We start from the raw sequence: 9,662 nt of genomic DNA on the forward strand, positions 1-9,662 counted from the left end.
AATGTCTTCTTTCAACCCACTGCCAACGCATTAGCATAAACTCGTTGTGATTTTAGAGGGAATTCTATGTAGCTGCAAAGCAATTAAAAATGTTGTTGTTGTTGTGATCTTCAGTCCTGAGACTGGTTTGATGCAGCTCTCCATGCTACTCTATCCTGTGCAAGCTTTTTCATCTCCCAGTACCTACTGCAACCTACATCCTTCTGAATCTGCTTAGTGTATTCATCTCTTGGTCTCCCTCTACGTTTTTTACCCTCCACGCTGCCCTCCAATACTAAATTGGTGATCCCTTCATGCCTCAGAACATGTCCTACCAACCGATCCCTTCTTCTGGTCAAGTTGTGCCACAAACTTCTCTTCTCCCCAATCCTATTCAATACTTCCTCATTAGTTATGTGATCTACCCATCTAATCTTCAGCATTCTTCTGTGGCACCACATTTCGAAAGCTTCTATTCTCTTCTTGTCCAAACTATTTATCGTCCATGTTTCACTTCCATACATGGCTACACTCCATACGAATACTTTCAGAAATGACTTCCTGACACTTAAATCTATACTCGATGTTAACAAATTTCTCTTCTTCAGAAACGCTTTCCTTGCCATTGCCACCCTACATTTTATATCCTCTCTACTTCGACCATAATCAGTTATTTTGCTCCCCAAATAGCAAACTCACTTTAAGTGCCTCATTTCCTAATCTAATTCCCTCAGCATCACCCGACTTAATTAGACTACATTCCATTATCCTTGTTTTGCTTTTGTTGATGTTCATCTTATATCCTCCTTTCAAGACACTGTCCATTCCATTCAACTGCTCTTCCAAGTCCTTTGCTGTCTCTGACAGAATTACAATGTCATCGGCGAACCTCAAAGTTTTTATTTCTTCTCCATGTATTTTAATACCTACTCCGAATTTTTCTTTTGTTTCCTTTACTGCTTGCTCAATATAGAGATTGAATAACATCGGGGAGAGGCTACAACCCTGTCTTACTCCCTTCCCAACCACTGCTTCCCTTTCATGTCCCTCGACTCTTATAACTGCCATCTGGTTTCTGTACAAATTGTAAATAGCCTTTCGCTCCCTGTATTTTACCCCTGCCACCTTTAGAATTTGAAAGAGAGTATTCCAGTCAACATTGTCAAAAGCTTTCTCTAAGTCTACAAATGCTAGAAACGTAGGTTTGCCTTTCCTTAATCTTTCTTCTAAGATAAGTCGTAAGGTCAGTATTGCCTCACGTGTTCCAGTGTTTCTACGGAATCCAAACTGATCTTCCCCGAGGTTGGCTTCTACTAGTTTTTCCATTCGTCTGTAAAGAATTTGTGTTAGTGTTTTGCAGCTGTGACTTATTAAGCTGATAGTTCGGTAATTTTCACATCTGTCAACACCTGCTTTCTTTGGGATTGGAATTATTATATTCTTCTTGAAGTGTGAGGGTATTTCGCCTGTTTCATACATCTTGCTCACCAGATGGTAGAGTTTTGTCAGGACTGGCTCTCCCACGGCCGTCAGTAGTTCCAATGGAATATTGTCTACTCCGGGAGCCTTGTTTCGACTCAGGTCTTTCAGTGCTCTGTCAAACTCTTCACGCAGTATCATATCTCCCATTTCATCTTCATCTACATCCTCTTCCATTTCCATAATATTGTCCTCAAGTACATCGCCCTTGTATAGACCCTCTATATACTCCTTCCACCTTTCTGCTTTCCCTTCTTTGCTTAGAACTGGGTTTCCATCTGAGCTCTTGATATTCATACAAGTCGTTCTCTTATCTCCAAAGGCCTCTTTAATTTTCCTGTAGGCGGTATCTATCTTACCCCTAGTGAGATAGGCCTCTACATCCTTACATTTGTCCTCTAGCCATCCCTGCTTAGCCATTTTGCACTTCCTGTCGATCTCATTTTTGAGACGTTTGTATTCCTTTTTGCCTGTTTCACTTACTGCATTTTTATATTTTCTCCTTTCATCAATTAAATTCAATATTTCTTCTGTTACCCAAGGATTTCTACTAGCCCTAGTCTTTTTACCTACTTGATCCTCTGCTGCCTTCACTACTTCATCCCTCAAAGCTACCCATTCTTCTTCTACTGTATTTATTTCCCCCATTCCTGTCAATTGCTCCCTTATGCTCTCCCTGAATCTCTGTACAACCTCTGGTTCTTTTAGTTTATCCAGGTCCCATCTCCTTAAATTCCCACCTTTTTGCAGTTTCTTCAGTTTTAATCTACAGGTCATAACCAATAGATTGTGGTCAGAGTCCACATCTGCCCCTGGAAATGTCTTACAATTTAAAACCTGGTTCCTAAATCTCTGTCTTACCATTATATAATCTATCTGATACCTTTTAGTATCTCCAGGGTTCTTCCATGTATACAACCTTCTTTCATGATTCTTAAACCAAGTGTTAGTTATGATTATGTTGTGCTCTGTGCAAAATTCGACCAGGCGGCTTCCTCTTTCATTTCTGTCCCCCAATCCATATTCACCTACTACGTTTCCTTCTCTCCCTTTTCCTGCACTCGAATTCCAGTCACCCAAGATTATTAAATTTTCGTCTCCCTTCACAATCTGAATAATTTCTTTTATTTCATCATACATTTCTTCAATTTCTTCGTCATCTGCAGAGCTAGTTGGCATATAAACTTGTACTACTGTAGTAGGCGTGGGCTTCGTATCTATCTTGGCCACAATAATGCGTTCACTATGGTGTTTGTAGTAGCTTACCCGCATTCCTATTTTCCTATTCATTATTAAACCTACTCCTGCATTACCCCTATTTGATTTTGTGTTTATAACCCTGTAGTCACCTGACCAGAAGTCTTGTTCCTCCTGCCACCGAACTTCACTAATTCCCACTATATCTAACTTCAACCTATCCATTTCCCTTTTCAAATTTTCTAACCTACCTGCCCGATTAAGGGATCTGACATTCCACGCTCCGATCCGTAGAACGCCAGTTTTCTTTCTCCTGATAACGACATCCTCTTGAGTAGTCCCCACCCGGAGATCCGAATGGTTGTCGATATCTATGTTATTAGCGTCCGCAAAAATTTTCTTTGGAGTAGGTAGCAGAAAACATGTTTATTAATTATTGTTTAAACCAACATATCGGATAAAATCATTTTCAGTTAAGGATCCAGTGGTAAATGCTTTAAAACTACAGCCGTTCAACTCCTAATAAAAATTAAAAGGAATCAGTCTATCTGAAGAATATTAAAACCTATGGATGCGTTTGGAGTAATTTACACATTATATAAATTTAAATAGTGCTCATTCAGTCTCATAACCTTAGTGTTTAAAGATTCTGTGTTCGTCTTGATACAATATTAAAAATCAAAGTAATGGAAGTAGTTAAAGCTTTTTTTTTTTTCCAACTGGCTGTGGCTTGCTTTTATAAGATATTCGAAAGAGCAAGGAAGTCCTATGCCACTTATGTTTACTCAGTGACATATTTTACGTAATAGTCCTGTTCTGTCATAAAATGTGAAGATTCTTGTCTCACTGGACCAGTCATCTAGAATAGAACGCAATTCCTCATACAGCTGTACGGCTGTGGCTCTGAGCACTATGGGACTTAACTTCTGTGGTCATCATTCCCCTAGAACTTAGAACTACTTAAACCTAACTAACCTAAGGACATCACACACATCCATGCCCGAGGCAGGATTCGAACCTGCGACCGCAGCAGTCTCGCGGTTCCGGACTGAGCGCCTAGAACCGCTAGACCACCGCGGCCGGCTGTACGGCTGTCCTATTATCAGTAAATGAAATACAGTCACGTAAAATATGTTGAACAGCCAGAGGTATATCACGATCACTGACGCTGTTGATTTTTCTCAATAAAGGGAAAATCGACGTGTCAGCGGAGAGAGTCCAGTACAGAGGCCTATTAACAACATTTCAGCTCTGTGAGTGGAAGGATCCCCACCACAGTCAGGCAGTTGGTTTTACCAAACGTACAATTCCAGGTGCTCTTCCTTCTAACGACGACAGATCCATTTGAATAACAGCGGGGTCAGCCTACGGAGAGGGACTTTGCTTTGATGCACTTTCGGTATTATGCAAGCCTCATAGTCTGCTAAGTAGGACACTTCGTTGCCCTGAATGCCCAAATGCTCTCGTACCCAACACAACCTAACTTTTTCCGGAGTTTGCAGGCGAAAGAAGGAGCTGTGGATGTTGGACAGTGCTCTGTATTCTGGGCACAAGCATTAAAAAGCTTGACTTTAGGTCTTCCATGTTGGGCTGTAGTTTGAAACTTGTGATTGTGACATGTATGACAGTTTAAAACAGTTATCTGTACATGGTCAGGTACCTGATTCCATCAAAGGCTAAAACTTGATTTCGGTGTGGCGATTTGTTTGACCATGTTCCGTACAGCGTAGTGGGCGTCCTAAAAGCCGACAACAAGGGCATGAGCTGACCCAAGCGGTGTAACATCACCAGAGTGGTAACTAGTCCGTGCCTACCTTTTGTTGATGTTTCTGTCAATCATGAACCTGTCTGTGCTCTAATAGAGTACGCGAGTAGTGTTTCTCTTGTTGATGATAATTGGTACTGCGAAAGGCGTGGTATTTGTAAGTTCACCCCGTTGCAAGATACCTTAAAGAGATGTCGAACTGCCAACGGACAGCTGTTACATTTAGTGGGTTGTTTGCTGGGAAGTACTGCTATAAATGGATTTTCGCGACCGACGAAATTGCTGTTGTGCAAGCACGTTTTCTGGCAAAGCTCCGGCGATTCGTCAGTAGAGTGCCGTTTCTTCACTTTGGCCTGATGATTTGCTGAGCTGACAGGGCCGTGAGTGGCTGCAACCGCGAACATAGAGACTCGTGTAGCGTGTGCAGAGGGGAGTTCTGTTTACATCTAGAGAGAGTGTGTAGGCCCCTTTTAGTGAATTGGGCAGGTGATATCAGCCGAGCTACGTCGTGAGGAGGTGGCAGATACTGGGATAGGCGATTGTCGTGCGGCGGCAGTTACGTTGGACAGCCGTTTGAAATTGCACAGACGGTGGCCGAGCACCTTCTTGTGAGCAACCCAGATTACGGGCATTGAGCACTTTTTGTATTTCTGTCACCAAGACAATTTCGTTTTAAAGAAAGGAAGGATGACTTGGTCTAACGTCAAATCGACATCGAGGTCATTAGAGACGGAGCTCCTACTCTGTCAAAGGATGGGTGTGGAAATCGGCTGCACCCTTTGAAAGGAACCATCCCGCATTTCGTCTAGAGCGAATTAGAGAAATCACGGAAAGCCTAAATCTGGATGGCTGGACGCGGTTTTGAACCGTCGTTTTCCCGAATGCATGTGCTAACCGCTGCGCCACCTCGATCTGTTTGTTAATTGTGTTCGTTTGGCTGTGAGTTAAGCTAAGTGCGTTTAGGCCAAACCTGCTAGAGTTCCATAAGCCTACTGAAGCTTTACCCAGAGTGTCGGCATGTCGCACGCCTATTGTAATCCTACCCGATGAGCGTTCGGATTGGCATCTGCTAATTATAGTGGTACATAAATTTCCTGTTAACTGGAGACAGTAGCTATTTTTTAATTGCCTTCACTGTATGGGCTGATTTACTTCAGTGGCAGTTCACACGTAATTCTTTTTACCGTGTGCATTCGGATTTGTATTTTGTAATTGTTGTGCTGTATAATTTTCCTGTTAAATTGAGAGAGTAGTCAACGGTTAAAGTTGTTGGCTCGTGGTGGTGCTAATATTAAAGGAAGGAAGGAAGGAAGATTTTGTTTAACGCCCCTCCGACATCGATAACATTACAGACGTCCGCAGTTACTTCGAAACCGTGTGCGCTGGTTTATGTCAGCGGCAGTTCACACATAATTTTTTTCACCGTGTGCATTCAGATTTGAGTACTGTACTACTGAAATTTAGTGTTCCGTCTATTTCTCTTGTAGGCACAGTGGTTCCTACATTACACTGTGTAACGGAGGGTGAGAGGCCATTGAATCTGACTGCCTGTTTATGCCTGTTAGTCAAACATATTGGTACGGACCATGATCAAACAAGGTAGCAGGTTAAAGAGTTGTTGAGTTCCTGAACTTGAAACAATCTATATGTGTTAGACATTTTCGTATTAAATATTTCCTTTTGACTTTACAAACTACCAATGTATTTTGGATAGTTAAGTAATCGCTACATTGCATGTTCAGTTTATGACCACGTTGTTTTAAATGCACTAAGGTAGACCAGTGCCTTTTGCCTGATGTTTGATTAACTAAACGACGACAATCGAAGTGAGCCTAAAAATTATCCCCCACGTCGTGCTATCCTGTGTGACAAAAGGCATATTTGTTGGCCAACCTTTTAATCTCCGTACCACAAGACTGTTTCGTTGTGTTCTGGGTGCAAGATGAATTACTGTTTCAGTTGGTGCCTTTTGGCAGTCTCACTTGATATATTTTGATGAAGCGTTTCACCGGTTAAGCACGTGCCTGTGTTAAATAATAAAATTAGCCTTTAACTCACCAGCTAGAACTTCGTATCTTGTCATGATTTTGAGTACTGAATTTTAACTTGAAATTGTCTCATAGACGAGCACTGTAAATTTTAAGCGATTTTAGGTTCTTTGAATTATTTTCTTGGCTAAGTTACCTGAAAAACGTAATGAGTATAAGCTCTTGTTGTGTGATGTTAGTACTGAAGTAGCTGTTGCTACCAAAACATACATGCGTAGAGCCTCTCCATATTTTTCATTAAAACAATTTGATTTTGTTGTTTATTCAACTACCATATCTTTTGCTGTCGGTTACTATGTTATGAATTTCTTTGACAACAAACCTGATGTAAATTCTGGAACAGCCGTCAGATGTGTACTTCTGAAGTTCCTAAGTTTGGTTTAATTTCACTTAATGACTCCTTCATTTATTTGATAAATTATATCATCCTATTTCAATTTAATTTACTGTCTGTCTCGGTGTAAAGCTCAAAGCAGCCGCTACTATTCTGAAGTTTGAGCATACTTTGCTTGATGACCTTAGAGTAATAAGAACTGCTAAATTTTGATAAGTTTTGCTTGGTTCCGAGTCTTGTGTCATGCAAAATTGTTTAATCACAGACTTCCGTAATTTTTCAAGATAGCGAGTTTGTTTGGTAATCCCGTATTATGAACTGGTCTGTTTCATTTGGGCACCAGCACTAACCTAGCTCCCTACCGCCTGAGAATTATGCTCGAGCGGGCGCGCCGACTTTAATAACACAGCGGGCGCGCAAAGTACATTATACACATGTAAAGGATAGCTGTCTATGTTACCGAGGGAAATATATATGATCAAACTCACAGTTTAATCTTAGTTTATTCAGACAACGACAACTTATATCATATGAGAGGAATCATTGTTTATTTAGATTATAATAAAATAAACTTTCATTGTATCACTCTGTTGCCATGTCCAAGTATTATAGCGCGCCAGTAATGACCCACTGGGAGCAGTAAACAACACAGTAGCATCAGATCCCCACCAGACACTTATTCGATTACTAATTATCTCGTGGGCAACTGCCTCGGAATCTGGCCCGTGTTCCAGTCGCGTCAGTGATTCTGACGTTAAGTTTAATGCTACTCTTAAATCTACAACTTCTGACATCTTTCATCTATTTTCGCTTTACTCTCAGTCCCTATTCTGCACACATCGTAATTTTTACTCTCCAGCTTTGCGGTTTATTTTATATTAATATTGCTCACTTGGGCTTGTCACTGTGTCACGTGAAGAAATAATGGAGAAACTGAAGTGGGCTCGCAGTTGTAAAAACAGTGGAACGGTACAAAACCATGTCATTTGTAGTTGGCTCACTCTATACGGGTATATAGATTCGCACGCTCGAGGATTGAAAGTAGCAAAGTTATTGCCAGTTAATTTGTTGTTGGGGTGTAATTTCATACAAGTAACAGGATTAACTCTTAATGTCGTTGCTAAAAGGTTATCACTCAAATTTTGTACCCGCGATGCATGATAGACTTAACTCAGTCGTTTGGGGCAGTGAGAAGTTAGAGCCCCGTCAGATGTATGGGCAGTTTCCTGATGTGTTGACTAATAGTTCGGAGTTACCAACAGTTCTGCACCGATTGAAACGTCTATGAAAACAGTCATGTTCATTTCAGCTTCTCCATCAGAGCGTCAGTGTTTCCACCTCTTTTAGACTCTGCTTGGGGTGACCGGAAATTATAATCAGGCTATAATTACTTGGATGATATGGACGTATGTAGTGTCACCTTTCCTGCACGCCTTCTGCAAATTTGACAGGTTCTCGTTCGCTGCGGGAAGCTCGATTCAACTTGAACATCTAAAACACGCCAAAGAGCGAAAGAAACTAGCGCGCGTGCCTTATATCGTGTAGGGCCCCTGCGAGCACGCAGAAGTGCCGCAGCACGACGTGACATGAACACGACTAATGTCTGAAGGCTGCTGGAGTGAACTAACAACATGAATCCTGCAGGGCTGCCCCGTAAGATTACGAGGGGGTGGAGATATGTTCTGAACAGCACGTTGCAAGGCATCCCAGATATGCTCCATAATGTTTGGTGGCCAGCGGAAGAGTCTCAACTTACAAGAGTGTTCCTGGAGGCACTCTGTAGCACTTCTGGACGTGTGGGACATCGCATAGTCCTGCTGGAATTGCCCACAGCCGTCGGATTGCTGAATGGACATGAATGAATGCAGGTGATGAGACAGGATTCCTATGTACGTGTCACCTGTCAATGTCGTATCTAGACGAATCAGAGGTCCCATACGACTCCAACTGCACACGCCCCCAGCCGCGTGGGATTACCCGAGCGGTCTTGGGCGCTGCAGACTGTTCGGCTCGTCCCGGCGGAGGTTCGAGTCCTCCCTCGGGCATGAGTGTCTGTGTTTGTCCTTAGGATAATTTAGGTTAAGTAGTGTGTAAGCTTAGGGACTGATGACCTTAGCAGTTAAGTCCCTTAAGATTTCACACACATTTGAACATTTTTTTGCACACGCCCCACACCATTACAGAGCCACCACCAGCTTGAACAGCCCCCTGCTGACATGCAGGATCAATGGATTCATGAGGTTGTCTCCATCTCCGCACACGCCCATCCGTTCGATACAATTTGAAACGAGGCTTCTCCGACCGGGCAACATGTTTTCAGTCATCAGCTGTCCAATGTCGGTGCTGACGGGCCCAGGCGAATAGTAAAGCTTTGTCTCGTCATCGAGGTACACGAGTGGGCCTTCGGCTCCGAAAGCCCATATGGATGATATTTCGTTGAATGGTTCGCACGCTGACACTTGTTGATGGCCCAGCGTTGAAATCTGCAACAGTTTGTGGAAGGGTTGCTCTTCTGTCACGTTGAACGATTCTCTTCAGTCGTCGTTGGTTACGTCCTTGTAGGATCTTTTTGCGGCCGCAGCGATGTCGGAGATATGATATTTTAAAGGATTCCTGATATTCACGGTACACTCGTGAAATGGTCGCACTCGTAAATCAAACTCAGTTAAATCGTGATAGCCTGCCAGCGTAGCAGCAGTTACCGACATAACAACTGCGCGAGACACTTCTTGTCTTGAATAGGCGTTGTCGACCACAGCGCCGAATTCTGTCCGTCTACATATTTCTGTACTTGGCCAGTTTCTTTGGCGCTTCAGTGTAAATCTGGCATGAAGGGAGTTTTCCTTTTTATGACATTTGG

The sequence above is a fragment of the Schistocerca piceifrons genome, chromosome 1 (genome assembly GCF_021461385.2).
Source record: "Schistocerca piceifrons isolate TAMUIC-IGC-003096 chromosome 1, iqSchPice1.1, whole genome shotgun sequence".
NCBI classification, from domain to species: domain Eukaryota; kingdom Metazoa; phylum Arthropoda; class Insecta; order Orthoptera; family Acrididae; genus Schistocerca; species Schistocerca piceifrons.